This window comes from Lycorma delicatula, chromosome 3, assembly GCF_047948215.1.
Source record: "Lycorma delicatula isolate Av1 chromosome 3, ASM4794821v1, whole genome shotgun sequence".
In the NCBI taxonomy this organism is placed as follows: domain Eukaryota; kingdom Metazoa; phylum Arthropoda; class Insecta; order Hemiptera; family Fulgoridae; genus Lycorma; species Lycorma delicatula.
Window position 1 is genome coordinate 151842151 of NC_134457.1, and position 18726 is coordinate 151860876.

General features: G+C 29.9%; 1 protein-coding gene across 1 annotated transcript in view; it reads left to right on the forward strand.

Annotated features, from left to right (window-relative positions):
• LOC142321000 (acid sphingomyelinase-like phosphodiesterase 3b) overlaps nt 1-18726 on the forward strand; it is a 1240094-nt gene that overhangs the window by 230679 nt on the left and 990689 nt on the right. The window lies entirely within an intron of this gene.

The window sequence follows — 18726 nt, forward strand, 5'->3', positions numbered from 1 at the left end:
ATATAAATAGTTTTTTTGAAAAAAGTACACGTAATTCTTTTACTGCGCTATTTTCAAATTAAAGTTCTCATTTCTTATATATTTTTGAATTTTAAAAATTTGAAAGGGCAAATCTTTTGCCGTTTCATACATTTGTATTTTTGTGATACAGTTAATATTATTAGCCGTTTGCCAATTTTCATAAAAAAATTAAAACGGTAAAATTTGGCCCTACTTTTTTTCACTAAGATTATTAGTTCTTACGCAGAATGAAGTATTGTAACACTTATTAATAAAAAATAATAATAAAAAAGTTTAATTTTACATGAATATGAGATTATATGGAAGTGAAGTTTCCTCGCAAACCATAAGGGTTAAATCTTACCACTCTTGATGCTTTTCATTATTTTCCATCTGCCTCTCTCTCTCCCTCAGCATCTACGCATTAGATACTTTACTGTTGAAATATTACGCTGTATTTAAGTCTAAATTTTGTCTCTGAGACCATTTTCCTACAGTTTAGTTCCATTCTCAGTTACTATTAAATATTACTCATTAAAGTTTACAAAGCTCACTTTGTTGCGCAAGGTGGTGATAGGTTGCTGGACCGGCAACTGGTCAATTGCTACCCACGATGTTTTGTAGCGGTAAATAATCCACTTCATTATACAATTATCAGTGATGACAGTACTTTAGAGGTAGAACTATTGCATATCCAAACTTTATCGAATAGTTTTTATTTATGTATCGTTTCTAGATAAAATGATTATCGAACAACAATAACAATTGACATATACTGTATGTTTAATACCTCTTTTATTTAATATATAATTATTTACAATATTTATTTTACCTTTGATAGGTTTGTAAAGGAATAACAATAAATAGTCTAAAAACATGACATCGGGATCTCTTACTACTTTAAAACTATATTATTTGCTGACGATTAAGTCACTATAAAAGATTTTTAAATTGATGTTCAAAAATCAGTTCATTTAATAAATTCAATTGTAAATATAAATTGAATATATCCTTTAATAAGGTAATGAAATGTAGAGGAATGTATCCAGTGGGATCAATTCCTTTTTTACTACCACCCACTAGAGCATGTATCTCTGTAGTTAGGTACAAGGATAGACTAGAGCCATGATTTGCAAATGAATTGAGTTGAGAGAAATAATCAGTATAGATCGAATTGATTAGTCATTTTCAAAAGATTTCAATTGCAAGGTTGGCTAATTTCGATTCAAATCGTTAAGCTTGACTAAAAAAAATTCTAGACGAAGGAAAAGGTAGATTGATGATTTTTGAGATAAAATGTATCATTGCCAATATCGTGAAGTTTGTGATTATGATCAAAAATATATATCTAAAGAGGTCTTTTTTCATATCCATCTCTTGTTCCAAAATAGTGCAAAAATAAATAATTTCTTTCAACAGAAAGTATTATTTTTTTACCGTAATGAATTTATTAAATTTCTATTTTTTTACATTACTACGACGTTATTAAATAATTAAACATTTCATTTATACGAATAGCAGGCAGGCCTGATACAAAAATATTATTACGAACTCTTTGATATAAACAGGAATATTTTGATGTGTAACAAAAGAGAATTCTTTGTCTTATAATATATAAGATATAATAATTATATAAACTTGTTTCACTGCTCGTCCATGGTCTTATATTGCGGCTAATAAAGATGGTGCCTAAAATATTGCTGAAGACAAACTTTTGACAAGGTTAAAAACAGCAGGCTTTTGACACGATCTGGCTCTTAGACTTTTCTACAAGTTGAAAAGGAATCATTCTTTAACTTATCTTTTTTTACGTAGCTACCTGGGATAGGTTTCTCCTAGATAAAATATAGTCAAGAATTATATGCGTTCTTTGACAAGTCGGGGGTTCCGCAAAGTTTAGTTTTGGGTCATGTCTTGGACCTTCACCGGCGACCTGACCGCTAACCTTCCGCTTGTAAATGGAGTCACTGTCACTTCTTTTGCTGATGACATGGTTATTCCGGCTGTTAATGACAATACACTCGTGGCCTCAACTAATTTACAATCTGAATTAAATTTAATTAGCAGATTACTGGTTAAATGGTTAAGAGTTTATCAAGCTATGACGATTCATGTGACATTCGCAATGAGAAGAGGAGGTCTAATTCCTGTACATTTTCCACCTTATGGCATTTCTATCAAGAGAAATGGCATATTATGAGGGAAAAAAGAAAGCAACGTCACGTGAAATTTAAGGAAATGTAGTGGTTGCTGGGCAGCAAGTCTGCCCAGTTTTTGTTTATTAAACTGACTTTATACTCGGCAATTTTGAAACCACTATGAACATTTGGCTACCAGTTATGGGGTACTGCTTGCTAGACAAATGTTCAAATCATTCAGAACAAGCAAGTGAAGTGTACAACTGAGGCTTCGTGTTTGCTATGAACAGTAAAAACCACGAATATCTGGTTCTACGGTACATCAATGAAGAAATACAACTTTCAGTATGAAACATGAACTTCGGCTAAATGGCCAAGTTAACCACTTGGCCGAAAACCTTCTAGACAACGGTGAGGATATTAGAAGGCTAAAGCGGCTGTACGTTCTGGATCTTAGTAAATCTATAATATAATTACACTCACTGAGTGTTGTGCATTAATCAGTCCTTCCTTATACTGTTTTCATTTCCATTTTTTATTTTTTAGTTTATTTTGTATTTTTTCTAAGAGTGTCATAAATCTGCTATTTTTATGATTCTTATTATTGTTATTGTCTTCTACTGATGACTGAAAGCACAGTTCTTTAAAACTATTTTGTGTACCTACCCAGTTTTGTGTAATAGTTTTGTGTAAAACTATTTTTGTCTACCTTCTACCCTTAAAAGTTGTTCATACTGCTAGTACGTAATTTTTGAGGAATTTCAATGTGAACCCCTTTTTAATGTCAATATATATAATATAATTTACTGTCCTATAAAAATGTAACCAATTCTAAATAAAAATTTTAAACAGCAAAATAATCTTATGTTACGACACAGAATATTTAATACATACGATATTAGAAAATGTATGTCATAAGGTATACCAAAAAAGTTAAGTTGTAATTTCCATTTCATATTATACTACTATCTTGCGACATATAAAAGTATATAATCTTCGTATACAAAAGTAATATTTTTATATATTTTGATTTAAACATGAAGTGAAGAAACGCATATACTTTTATTACGTTAAGGCTTATTATGACATTTTTATTACATTTTAGATAAAAGTATCAGCTCTTTAGAATAAGGAATAGCTAGAGGATCAAGTAAAGAAAGCAAAGTCGCAACGAACGAGAGAAGAAGTATGCAATATTCGCTTTTCTTCCTGCGGGGATATCGCGGAATGTTTTATTAGCAGTCTCTGCTCTGTCCAACAAAAAAAAAATCTCACTCTTGTCAGACTTATAGAAAATATTCGCAAAATTTTCTTACTCACCTTTTCTACCTTAAAACTCTCACCGTCAATATGCTTTAAGAGTTCAATGCGCGTTGTTCACAGTTGCCCGAGTTTAACTTCTTTATTGGGTTCAACTTTGGAGTTGCATTTTTTGGAAACTTTTGAAAGTTACTGAAACTTTAGTCGTTAAATATCAAGACCAACGAGGGTTAAAACACAAAGGAATTCAAGTCACTGTAGAGTTTTACTAAAGATTTAACCTTTTTTTTAAAATTATTTTAATTATTTTATTAATTTCTGTCATTATATTTTGTACGACTAATCAAAAATACGAGTATTTTACGTGAAAATATTTTTACAGTTTTAAAGTATTATTCATATTTATTCCTTTTTATTATTGCAATGCACAGTTGAATAAAAATTAAATTAAAATATATTCCAATCTTAATAATGGATTTTCGTAATTAATCAAAACAATATATTCGTATATTAACAAAAAATACAGATTTTTTTTTTAAACTAAATGTAGCGGGGAGAATTCTTGGTATAATCACAATTTATCTTATTATGAAGAAAGCTTATCCTGAAATAGGACTACCCTATCTTACGTGTCACTCTTGTAAGTATTTGTCTTACTACTACACTTTGCAAGTTGGGATTAAAATAATGACACTGCCTTAGGAATGATGGCACAAGAACGAACAGGACCACCTTTTTGCAATAATTAAGCTTATAGCCATTTTCAAGGAAATTTAACAAAATTCAAACATATCTATAATAATTAATAAATTGAAAAACATAAAAACATATTCTCCCAAAATAGTGAATTTATTTCATATTTTATTTATTTATTTTTTTTTTTAGAAGTATATGTAAATCATCAATGTTTTTGTTGCTGAAACCTTATCTAGACTGAAAGAATACTTAAATACAGATCGTAATCGTACACACAAATTATACTATTTGTGTACCACACATAACAGAAATATGTATATTATCTCTATTAATCATATTTATTGAATTTATATGTATTTTATTTAACATAGAACGGAACACGTACAACAAAGAGATCAGAAAAGTACTGTTTTAGCAACATATGTTTGAAAACATTATATAAATATATAAAATGATTATATTTACACATTTTTAAGAATCATTATTCTGTTACCACCCCTTTTTTAGTGAAGTTTACAATAGAAAATATTCATAAAAAAACAAACAGCTATTTTTTATTATTCTTTTTTAATAGTAGCATTCAATTAGTGGTACTGCACGCAAAATATTTTAACTTTGATAATTTAATTAATTTTGATTCAACTTTGGCTTGCCATCTCCCAACGTTAAATTTCCATAAATCTGTTTCCTGTTACATTTTAGGTATTATGGAACAATTAGATTCCATACGTATAATCCAAGGACCTTGCTACGCTAAGGATAATATTTTTATCATTATGATTTAAGTAATATTGATAAAATGAAATATCAGGACAAAAATATTTTATTAATGGGGGTGATTCAAAAGGACCTTCCCAACATTAAAAGCATACACAAATTTATTTACATAACTTACTGATTTGGTTGGAATCTCATTTCATAGAAAAACACATCAACTTTTGACTATCATAGTTCATTAGTACCGAAATTTGCCACCAGTACTGTCACCAGTTTTGTTAAAAATGGATAAATTTACTGGTACATAACTTACTTGCTGTGTATCTTGTTTTCACGATTTGCAGTCAACAACTGCAGTTCAACGTAATTTTCGTTGACAGAATGGTAGGGAGCCTGGTAGTAGGCATACAATTTGCTCTTGGCACCATGGCACTAAACCTTCGTTGAGACAGGTTGTTCTATTAAATATGTAAAGTCACCAGGATGGCCACACGTTCCTGCAGCTGTTGTAGAACAACTCACAGAAAGCTTTGCACGTGTTCCAAAGAAATCAACTTGATGTGCGTCACAAGAGACTGGCATTCCACAAACGATTGTTTGACGCTATTACTTAAACGATTGCACTTGAAGTCATACAAACTAACTAAGGTTCAACACATTACAGATGACAACAGTACAGCTGCTCGTCTGCAGCTGTACTGTACCGCTAGATTTTTTCTTGTGGGGTTTCATTAAAGATCGGGTTTATGTGTCATCTTTGCCTGCTGGTCTTGTTGAGCTAAAACTTCGAATTAACGTCACGGCTGCAGAGGTAACGCCCGAGTTGCTGACTACAGTTTGGAATGAAATAGACTACAGCTGAGATATAATGTCGCATTCAAATAGAAGCCATATCGAATGAAAGTATATATCGAATGAAAGTTGGGTGACAAACTATGGTTTTTCTATAAAATGAGACCTTAACTGAATCTTTAAGTTATTTCAATAAATTTTAATATGCATTTAAAATTGTGAAGTGTTTTTTGAATCACCCGATATTTTTTATAACATCGACATAAAAGGAATGCAAAAAACGTAGTAATATATTTTAAAACTTCTTTAGAACATTATTGCGTTCTTGCCTAGTAAAGTAAAGATTTTAGGTTTCACTACTCACCTTGGCATGGAAAATCTATATATAACTCATGATGATTCAATCCCTAGCCAGGCCACTCGTTAATGACTTCAGTAGTTGATATGAATCTATCCCTAGATAAACCTAGAATATAGTAGAATGAGGTCCCTAAATTTAATCCTAGAATCTAGTAGTCGATAATCTTCACTAACTAATATTAAGTCTTTTGAAATAATCGCAAGTAAGAATACTGTTCACCACTAAAAATGTTTTTTTATATTTTTGATTGAATTCTGAATCAAATCTTATTAATTCTGAATCTGAAACTGGTTAATTATAATTAATTCATATTTTTTATTCAGGAGATACAGAAGGACAGGTTCAGAAACCATACTTCTTAAAAAAAAAAAAAACAAATCAAGAAATCACCAACAGATTAGATGTTTAACTGCAGATAATGCCTATAGGTTGAATTTATAACATTTTAAAACTGAATGCCCGTTTAGGTTTTTGGGTTTTATTGAAATGTTCACCTTGGATAAATGAATTTAATTTGATTAACGAATTACAAAAATAAAAATTGCATGAATTACCAAGTAATTGCAAGTAATTTTAAATTACTTGATATAAGTAATTTAAAATTAGAAATTTTCAAATTTCTTAGGTCTTTTAACTTATAATTTACGATACATCTTAGTCAACCGACTACAAAAAAAAATTATAACAAAATATTATTTGGTAAATAAAAATAAGATAAAGATAAATAAAGGGGTCCAGACAGGCATGATCTTTGTAAGGTAGACGTTCATCTTCTTCATAAGATAACAAATTTTATCTTTTTTCCGGTGAATGAACTAACAAAAGGAAGTAAAAAAACAATAAACTAAAAATACCTGTTAAGTGGAATATATTTATTAGAAATTTTAAAAAGGAAGCTGTATGAAAACATTAACGATATAGAACTACATATTACTAACGGTATCAAATGTTTATTTTAACTTTGATCTTTCTAAAATTAGCTTTACGTAGACGAGTTTTAAAACTCTTGCTACAGTTGGCAAGCAATTGCTTAATGGACTATGAAGCGTCTAGTGGAATATAACCGAGCAGACGATAAGGTTTTTGTTTTCACTACTTTTACTATACGAGCTGGATGTCGTTATCTGGTTCAGACATAAAATTTATTTTCAGAAGTGTTTGATAAAGTTTTTATTCATCTTTGTGATGAGCAGATCTCTTACGATCTCGTAGCTGCAAGTAAATTGAACGATGTATTTTTCTTTATATAGCGGATTAAGGAATGAAGTTATCTAATTCTAAAAACAAATTAATGATACCGTCGGTGATGTTAGTGAATGAAAATTAAATCTTTAATGTAGTATTCTGTTACTAGAAATTGGAAAGCTTGAAAGGACTTATAAGGGTAAATGTGTCCGAGTAAGACTATAAAGAGGGTGAGTGCTAACTTGTGATAAGTGAATTCCCGATACGATCACGGCTCGAGTAGACAACACAACTTCAGAGGACAAGTTTCCCTCGCACGTGTGTCACCATAATCTGTTAAACAGTCCGAAAAAGAAAACTGTTTACAACCCTCCCCGGCCCACATCCTCCAACGGTACTGAGAATGGGATACTCACTGCCTTCGCATAAATTCCAACCAGACCTTGCCTGTTTGCCACCCCTAAACGATTTATTTCCCATTATACGGCAACAACTATAAGCCTACTTTAGGTTTATATAAGCGTTCTTACGATGTCGCTAACCATGAAATTTTCGAAAAAAGAATATTTTAGAAACCTCTACTTGCATAATTATGTTACATATAAAACAAAAAGCAATTAATTATAAATAACGTTAGTCATTATAAATAACTGTCGCATAATTTTTGTTCAAAGTTTATGCTTATCTTTATGAATCGAAGATTAATAACTTAAAAACAATTTTTACATAGAGATTATTCAGCTTTTAGTAAAAGACAACATATTATATTAAGATTCATAATATACAAGTACTTAGAAATATTAGTTCTGCTTGACTTCTGCAAGAAAATGTCAAAAAATACGATGTGGGCACTACATGACTTGCTTGTACGCCTATTAAATTAATATACACTTTTTTTTTAAATGAAAAGTACATAAAATTTTATTTCATTATAACTTCTGATATTTTTTCTTATTGTTATTATCGAATTATTATTTATCATAATTTTTTTTTACAATCAGAGCTTAATAATTATTTATAAATCAGTATATTAAAATAAAAAATTAAAAAAAAAAGTTAAAAAAAGATGATTCGACTAATAAATCTTTCCTTTTTCAAGATCCAAATACCTCATTAATTAAAATTTCATTTGGCTATAACTCTGGAAGCAATGAAAATAAGTACCACTTATGATATATCGTTGAAAGCTCTCAGTGTGGGCTTATTACCGCGGTTAAGAAAAAGTATAAAATTCAGAAGAATTTGGGTTTTGGGCTTTTTTGGACACTTTTGGTTCAGTCGATTGCAATCAAAAGGGGAGGTGCACAATTACATATTACAACAGTCCTAAATCCAAACTTTCAACATCCTACAGCTAATCAGCTACTGCAGTTAAGAAGAGGTCTAAAAGACAAGTTTTTTTTTTGATTTTGGGCTTTTTTGGACACTTTTGGTTCAGTCGATTGCAATCAATAAGGGAGCACCCCCCTAATTGATTGCTATGTAACATGGAATCATTAGATGCTGTAACATCTAATTGTGCACCACAATTAGATGTTACAGCAGTTCTAAATCCAAAATTTCAACATCCTACGGCTAATTCTCATTGTGTTATGCGAGATACATACGTACAAACGTCACGCCGAAACTAGTCAAAATGGATTTAGAGATGTTAAAAATGGATATTTCCGTTTAAATCTGAAAACTGAAATTTTTCGCGATCACAATACCTTCTTTACTTCGTACAAGGAAGTAAAAAGTATTTTTTTTTTTTTTAATAGTGCGATACCGTATAGTCGATAATACTAACACTTTTTCTGTTTGTTTCGCTTTTTGTATGTTTTGCGAAAATATGTATGACACGACTCAAGGCGACCATTCCTGAGACCTGTAGTTAATTGAAACCCAACGACCAAATTACACCATTATCCATTGTCTAGTATTCAAATCTGTATAAAAACAACTAAGTTTTACTAGGATTTGAATCTCAGAACTTTGGAGTTCGAAAATCAGTTATTAAATAACGGATTTGCGACGACGAGTTGCCAGTAGACCAGTCCGGTGAGCTAAATTTATTAGAATATGAATTAAAAAATTATTAAAACAAATTAAATGTTAAAAACAAAATTATATAAAATTAATATATTAATTAATTAAATATTATAAAATGAAATATAATTAATATTACATTAGAATTAACGAATAATTATAAATTATTAAAAAAAACATAAAAAAATCTATATTATATTAAATAATAAAATAAATGTTATATTTTATGTATATTATTATGATGAAGGATAAATACAGTAAAATTACAGCTAAATTACGATTGGAAGGTCTATGATAAGGTAATTAATGGACATAATACACATAAATACATATGAAATAAGTATTTTTACCGGGTAAATTAACAACTACAATCTAAAGGTAAACTGGTCTATTTGTTTTTTATTTATTTAGTCATCATATACATCATGAAGAAGTATATAATAACCAAAATAACTGATATCACAACCAACAAAAAAAACAATTTCATTGTAGAAGTTTGTAAATCTCCTTATGACGAAAACAATATGAAATCAAAAAAAAAAAGCTGAATAATACAAACCCCGAAAAACACTCACAGAATGAAGGTTCCACTCAAAAGACATCTGTTTTTCCCGAATTCGAAATTTTTTTTTATTTTTAATATTACAAAGAGTCACTCGCCATGAAGCTATTTTAATTACAAAATAATGTTAATTTAAATAGATGTTGATCTTAACGATTGGATAGCTGCCATGTTTTTTTCGTGATTTTTCTAAACCACTTCTTTGTTTTCTTTTCAAACAGTCTCAAATGAAAAATGTGCTAAAGAAAAAAATATAACCTTATTTAAACTTTTATAGTTTGAATGTTTATTTGTTGTTTATATCAAATTTAATTGTATTAGCTTGTCACAAAATCTGGCTTCACGGATAAAAATTGGTAATATTATTTCAGTTAACGACATATTTTTAAGTCCTGTGGTAATTTTTTAAGACGAAAAATTTAAAGTAGAAAAATTAATTAAAAAGGTTAAAATTTTAATTAGTCTAATGTGACTGATTAAAATGTAAGATAACATTTATATATTTATTAATAATGTAGAAAATACAGTTAATTTTATTTTGCATTTTTAGAAATTTTATAACAAAATAAAACCGATGAAAAACGGAATTTAATTAATAAATATTTATTTTAGAATTAATTAACCGCTTATTTATAAAATTACTTCGGTTTCTACTGCTTTGTATTCTTCTATAAACTTCTTCGATACTGTTCACTTAAGAGAATTGTTTTACAGTAATTTGCATAATTATCGCTATTAAAGCTTAATCCATTATCGAAAACGATTAATTATCTGAAATTTTTATCACGTCAAATTAAGACAGGTCGAATTAACTCTTTGATTGAAATTCAATAACACTGTACACCCTCTTTTTGATTGGATGTGAATCGATTAAACATTCACTGTTAAAAAGGTAGAGCTTAGAGCTTATATTAATGTTAATTAAATTTATTAAAAATATAACACTTGAACAACTTATTTTTATCTCGCAACAACTAAAAAAAATTAATACATTTTACAAAGATCTTCTTTTACTTAATCTTTTAACTTAAATATTTTGATAATTTTGATGTATTTTTGTTACTCCGGCGTTAAAAAAAATACACAATTATATAATTTTAAAGAAAATTTTAGCATTAGAAAGCTGTAATAATAGCTTTTTAACGGAAAAAATTAGTTAGTTTCTAATATTCATCATCAATGTGAACGGTTTAAAAAATGTATGGTATATCAGTCAGCCTTTTTTGTATATTTTGAATTCTGTCAAAGGAATATAAACTGTTACGCAAATCATTTTCTGCAATTATTGTCAAAATATATTTTGAAATCTCAAGGCAGAATTTCACATCTTTCTCGTAAAAATTGCTTTCTACCACTGCCATACTTATTTTTCATTACTTCAAAAGCTTTCACGTATATCATAATATTTTGTCCATAATATTTTGTCTTAAACAGAAAGTAAAATTTATATCCGGTTTCCTCCTTTATCCTTTTTCATGTTGATTTACTTTATTTTTATGCGAGACAAATATTTTAAATAAAATATTGTATGTAAATTATTTTTTTCAAATCTCATTTAGGCGTTCATCGGATTCGTTCACTTTAAGAGAAGAACGGGTTTTCTGGGTTTTTCGCTTATTATTCTTTTAATCAGAAACATTATAGCTCGTTTATTTTCAACATTTTTGTCTTAATTTTTTGAGAGAATTTATAACGAACGAGTCTTCATTCCCTTTTAGATGTGTTTTTGATGTTTTAGTTCTTATTTTGCTTACCGTAGATATACCTCAGATGATCCACAAGTCGTTATCCGCCTTAGCTTTTAACGTAATTTATTTTTCATCATTTAATGTAAAGATGAATTGCCGTTTAATAAAACAACTACAGTAAAAAAGGAAGAATAAAGTAATATTCAACCCCAAGGTTCATTAAATATTGAAGTAAATATACGGAGCAGAAATTTCTAGACTACTTAATAACTTTGTAAAGTATTCTAATTAAAAATTAAGGCATTCGTTTAAAAAGATTTAAGCATTTAGGATATTATGGGTTTTGTAGCACCACCATAAGATTTGTTAATGTTTGTAAAATTACATAGATAATAGAAGAGCCAAGTAATGTTTGACATGAGTCGGGGTTTGAGCTACGATTTATGTTTTGGCCAGTGATTTACATGGTAAGTTGATGATGCGCATTGGTCCAGTATTTTGAATGCAGCTTAGCATTTTTAAGCTAGACTTTTCTTTTGGTTAGAATGAAAACGTTTGGAAAACGACTTCATATTTTATGCAACCGATGTTAGTTTACTGTTATTAAAAGTTAAAGTTATATTAATAATATTATGTTACCCAAAATTAATCAAAGAGAATTGTAGTCATTTTTCCCTGATTTATTAAAAATAATAATAAATTCTTATTCCACAAAATTCGAGTGTAAAAGTATTTAACTCCATAAAATGTTTGTTTTGGAAACCACAATACTAATGAACATGCACTTGCTTCACAATTAAAAGAACAGCAAATACATATAAATTTCTTAAAACAGGAATACTGTAATCTTTTCTAAAAGATTCTCCTACATTTGTAACTTAAGAGAAATCATGTTTGTACTTAAAGAGAGATAATCCTAAAAATAGGAGTTTAAAAGTATACCACGATACAGATTTTTTTTTCAATTAAACCAGTTGTGTAATATAATGATAATGCTAACATAATATTCCTACAGTTCATAATTTCTTCAAGGAAGTCAACGTCAGATGCTGTTAGGCAGTGGCAACTAATGATGGTGACAAAGAGAATTGTCAACACGCAATATTGTTTACACATCCTCCAACATATCTAGTTTCTGAGAAAATGATGGAAGATCACCGGAAAAATTTGCTCCTAATATCCATAAGACAAGATATAATGCTTCCTATTATAATACTAAAACAAACAAAAAATTATATAATGTTTGGAAAAACGGATAGTTCAAATAGTCAAGGTTAAAATAAAATAATACAAGTGGGCCTACAGTTTTTCTTTCAGTTCCTACAGAGTGCTTTCAGTTCTAATTAAAAAGCAGAAAGAAGTTTGTATACTTTTTTGGCATTGGTTGTTCTTTTTTATAGCGAAAAAAATAATGATATATGGAAATTATTAAAAATTAAAAAATCGATAGTTTTTTTTTACTTCCCCACCCAACAATTTTTTTTTATTTATCTACGTTTACCATATTAATAGAAAAAAATTAGAAAGAAACTACTGTGAATAAATGTACAACCAATAAAAATTTATCTATATATTTTTTGGCAGTGGGTGAAATTTTATTGTAATATTATTACTAAAAGTTTAGATACACCAAAAAACCTTGTAAGAAATTCCAAAATCTACATTTTTAAACTTTGATCGGCTCCCCTATCCGAATATTACCGCCATATTATTTTTTTTGGGTCGATTTACACTACTACTACGCCTAGGAAGACCAAAACAAATTCGATTAAAAAATAAACAATAAATAAAAGGTAGCTTTTTCGATTTTTGGAAAGGGTGAGAATTTAGGCGGAAATTATTTTTTTAAATTGCAAGATGAGCATGTTCGCATGTACTGTGTGAGCTTAATGTAAAATGGGGTTGTCTTTGAAAAGTTTTGAGAAAATTGATCCTGAACAATAAAGATATATCCACCCCTTGCAGATATTGACACCAAACCTTTACCAATATATTCTCTTATTTTCACGAGTGTCTGTACCAAATTTCATAAAAGTCGGTTTATCCAATCAGAAGTTATTTCACTTCAAACACCCCAACCTACGTACGTACCTCTCGTACGTACGAATGTTGGCATTAACCCTAACTTTTTTGGGGATCCCTTGGTCATGAAATATCGAGAAATGCAAAAAAAACACCCCATTTTTTGATCGGTTACCATACTTTCCTTCTTGCCCTAGAAAGGTACGATACTAGGAAAGTGAAATCAAAAATTTTAATGATTATAAGGAAATTCTAATTAATGAGAACCAAGTAAACACTTATTAAATAAATGAAAATAAATTAAAACAAGACATTTATCAATTAGAGTATTTTGTTTTCTAATTGTTAAAGTTATTCGTTGCCTTTGATGGCTTATAAAAACAGATATTCTTTGTTAAGAATACATCAATTGACTGTTTCTATAACGCAAAGAATTTTCTACCAGTATATTGTATCATACTAATCGGGAACATGATTAAATAAATCTAATTAATCTGAAAAATTGATTTACGTTTGTTTTTTATATCTATTTTAATACAAGTTGCTGTAACAAGCAACTAATATTTTATAATTACAAAAAAAAAACACTTTTGATATGGGACAGTATATCCTAGTAATTTAAGTATCTTTCTGTTCAAAATAGATTTTGTTAGTGTGTAATTTATGGCCAGCGTGCTCCATATTTTAGAGAAACTGTATTTCCCTCTCTTACAAAGGGTTAAAATTTAAAATCTTGTTGTATTAATAATCAGAATTAAAATTTATCACAAAAAAATTAATTTTTTAATAAAATTGAATGATTAAATATGAAATCATACATACTAGTTATTACATATAAATAAAGTAATAAATTATATGAATTATAGAAAATTAAATACTATTTACCGTTTAGAAAAGGAGCAAAGCATTTAAACTTTTATTCCTCGATTTAAGTAATTCAATAAATACTTCAAATTCATTTAATATTAAATTAAAATTATGTTAAAAAACTGTAATAATATTGTAAATATAGATTAATTTCTTTGATGTCAAAATTTTAATCTCTTTATCCTGATTCTACCGATATATCCTTTTTCATTGATGTATTTTATTATCTTTTAACTTCCGTTACTTTCCTGTAACATATTGTAATATCGTTCAAAAATTATGTATTTTACATTCTTTTTCTTCCAACTTTTCAATACTTTGTATTTCGTAATACACACATGAATATTCTTTTCTGTGCGGCAAGACTCTTCTTTTATGTTTTCCATCACAAGAGCTTGTTTATTTTTCAATGAAATATCCGCTTATTTTTTTCATCATTATTATTAAAATATATTTAAAGTTTTTTTTTAATTTTTGTATTTTACGTTTCAATAGTACCACAATATATTCATCCTTTGAATGTTATGAGTGATTTTTTTTCTTATTTAACGAGTACTTTACACCAAGCTAAATCACTTTTTTCAATTACTTGATGTAGAGTACGACTTGCTTTACAAATTAAAATGAACAATTCCTTAGAAATTTGAATTTATCTATCATTAATATAAGTTCTCGTCTGGTTGCCCCAGCCAGTCAGTTTTGAGAGTTATATGTACTTCGTGGTTATTAAAGCCAGTTATTTTTTTACTGAAACTCATATGCCATTAAACTGAAATTGATTTTTTTTATAGCTTCGATAAAGTTTGTATTTATTCTCAATTTTTTCATATTAAATTAAACCGTTCTTTTACATTTTTATTTCCCCAATTTTTACAAAACAGTTGAAAATTAAATAATTCAAAGTAAATAATAAAATCTCAAATAAGTCAAACTACTTATAACAAAGTAAAACTCAGGCGACCAAAGAATGCTGTTCTGGATTCAAACGTAATAATAAATAGTAAAAGGGAAGTTCCCGTTTTGCCAGTTTTAATATTGGCTCTGTAACCTGTCTCGTGGGCGGTAGGCGTAATAATTTCGCAGGATTCCCTATTATAACTACTGCTATTGCTACTACTTCTGAGTTGGGATATTAGGTGGTGAGTATGCAAACACTATTTGTACGTTTACGCTTCCAATATACCCTGTAGCTGCTATCAACATTCTGATTTGTGACCAACAGTAACAAATAGTATTTGATATAAATACGACTGAAATACTTGAAAGAAAACAGACTTAGAAAGTCTATAATAGAATAAAATATCTTATGACTTTATAGATTGGTGTGAGGAAGGGAGAAAGAATCTAAGTGTAGATTTATACAAATGAGCTGTTGATGGGAGTGTACCCCTGCATTTAATAAAAATGGGAGAAATTATACAATTCAAGTTACTGTAATTCTATTATAGAACCCATATAACATAATATTTCTCTTTAACTTGACACATATCAGTAATCAATGTTTTAAACAATTATAGTGGGGAATACATTCTAACGCCTTTCTTTCTAACACATTAATATATAATGGGCTGCCTCCATAAATTTCTGTCCTTAATGTTTTAACCGATCTACATGTAGTCACTGCTAGCGGTAATGTATTTCAACAGTAAGCAGACAAGATAGTTGACATTTAAAGACTAACTGTCATTACCCTGGGTACAGTTTGTGCTGTATAGATTTCTGTTTAAATATTAACATCATTCAACAAAACATGTAAATTTACAGATATTTTATGGAAATATAATATTCTGAATTTCTCTGTTTGTCTGTTACATTCTCATATATAATACTGTGCGCATTTATTACAGTTTGCATAAATTTAAAAAAAAAGTAATTTATATGTAAAAAAAAAATTCAGGTATTCTTTATCGTTTTAAACTCGGTAAATGTTTTATTTATCTTCAGATTATTTAAAAAGTAGTGGTTTTGTTCTAAAAAATTTGTGAAACTTTAATTAAATGATTTTTATTAAATCTAATAAAATAAATATTTTATTTTAATTATAGACCTAATGAAAGTTTTAATATATGCTTTTTTAAAGTACGTTGGCGGCTACAATTACACTGACTTTGACATTTGTTATATTTTCCTGACTTTACACGGAGATCAGATCGCGGAATATTCGGTGGAACAAAAAGCACACTACCATTTGTGCCGACGAGTCAAACAGTTTCATTAATACTTTTAAAGAAAAGAGGTGTAACATCTGTTTTATTTATTTTATATACGAGGTGTGTGAGAAAGGTAATGAGACTGACTATTTACTTACTAAAGTTTTTATTTTTTTCAAACAACAATATTACCCCATTCAAAGTTTCCCTTGGGCAGCTGTACACCGGCAGAGTCGTTGTTCCCACTCCTGGTAGCAGCGCTGGAAGGTTTGAATTGGTAGGGCTTTTAACTGGTCGGTCACAGTCTTTTGATTGTTCTCCAGAGTTTCAAAATGACGTCTTTTTAAGACAAGTTTCAATTTTGGGAAAAGGAAAAAGTCACAAGGACTCAAATCAGGTGAATCCCTATTTACCTGATTTTAGTCCTTAGGGTCCTGAGGGTCCGTAGTCCTGAGGGTTGAGGAACCGTAGGAATGCGTTTTGAGGTAAAAAATTCCGTGATGGAATTGGCCGTGTGACACGGGGCATTGTCATGATGAAGCATCCACTTGTCTGCAATGTCTGGTCTCATGCGAACACTGTTTCCCTGAGCCTTTCAAGAACATCTTTGGAAAACACTATGTTGACACTTTGTGCTGGAGGAACAAAATCTGTATGCACGATACCCCTACTGTCAAAAAAGCAAATCAGCATGGTTTTGAAATTTGATTTGCTCATTCGACATTTTTTCGGTCGAGGAGATGACGGAGTGCTCTTCGCTTTGCCGCTTTGTTTCAGGATCGTACTCAAATATCCAGGATTCATCATCTATGATCACACGATTGAAGAATTCTTGTTCATTGTCAATCCTCTCAAAAAGATTAGCGCACACGTTTCTTCGATTGTCCTTCTGTTCTGTTGTGAAGCTTTTCGGCACCGATTTCGCACAAACCTTTTGCATGTCCAAATCGTCTGTCAAAATTTGATATACGGTGAAAGTGTTTAAATTTAACTGTTCACTTATCATCCTTATTGTTAAACGACGGTCTGATCTCACTTAACGTTTTTGTCAGATTTTGAAGTTGAAGGTCTCCCTGAGCGAGGTTGATCTTCAACGTGTTCTCGGCCTTCCAAAAATGATTTGTGCCAGCGGAAAACTTGTGCTCTTGATAAGCAATGTTCCCCATAGGCCTGTTACAACTTTTCAAAGGTCACACTCGCGGATTCCCTAAGTCTAACACAAAACTTGATTGCACAACGTTGCTCTAAATTCCGTGCTCCATTTTCGTAACACACAACAAAAACACAACTTCACTGATGGCGCTGACAAAAATAATGTGTTGGCTGAATGGAGTTGAAACTCGTACTGAGCGTGTGGAAGGGATGAACAAAGCCGGTCTAGCACAGACCGGTAGACACAGCGTTGCCAGATCGCTCGCAGTGTTACCAATCTTATTACTTTTCTCATACACCTCGTATACTAGTATTATTATATTTTTAATTTTTAGGAAAACAATTTAAAAAAGCTTCAAAGCTTACTGCAAAGATTTTGTTTTTCAGATACATTTTTTTGACAAAAATATCTCAAATTTTTTTTTAATAACAAATGAAACCAAAAGTACGACTTTAGTCGCACTTCAGTACGACTGAAAGCTTTGTTATACGAGAGGTTATCTCTAAAGTAATGACCGTTTCATTGTAAAAAAATTATTCTGAAAACTTTATAAATATTTTTTATTTCTCTTAAGCTGCATATCTCATATTACTTTTCTGTATAATCGCCACATGAGTTAAGACATTTATCGTAGCGATACACCACCTTCAATAAACCTTCGTCGAATTCTTCTGCAGCCAGTCCATTTAACCACTGATTAACTGCATTTTTAAGTTCATCGTCACCCGCGAATTGCTTACCGCACAAAAATTCTTTCAATTTCCCAAACAAATGGTAATCAAGGAGCTAAGTAGGAAAGATCTAAGTCCGGACTATGTGGTGGATGATCGTAAATTTTTTGTCCAAATTTTCTTAGGAAATCACATGTCGGACCCGCAGCATGTAGACGTGCATGGTGCAGCAGTACAACGCCGTCGGTCAGCCACCAACGTCGCCAATTTTCGATGGGACGCCGTAACTTACGTAGAGTTTTGCAGTAGGCTTCTGCATTTATAGTCGTTTCACGTGGCATGAAATCAATCAGCAGTATGCCAAACCGATCCCAAAAGACTGTGACCATCAGTTTGCATCCAAATGGCTGTAGCTTGACTTTGTCTGGTTAGTGAT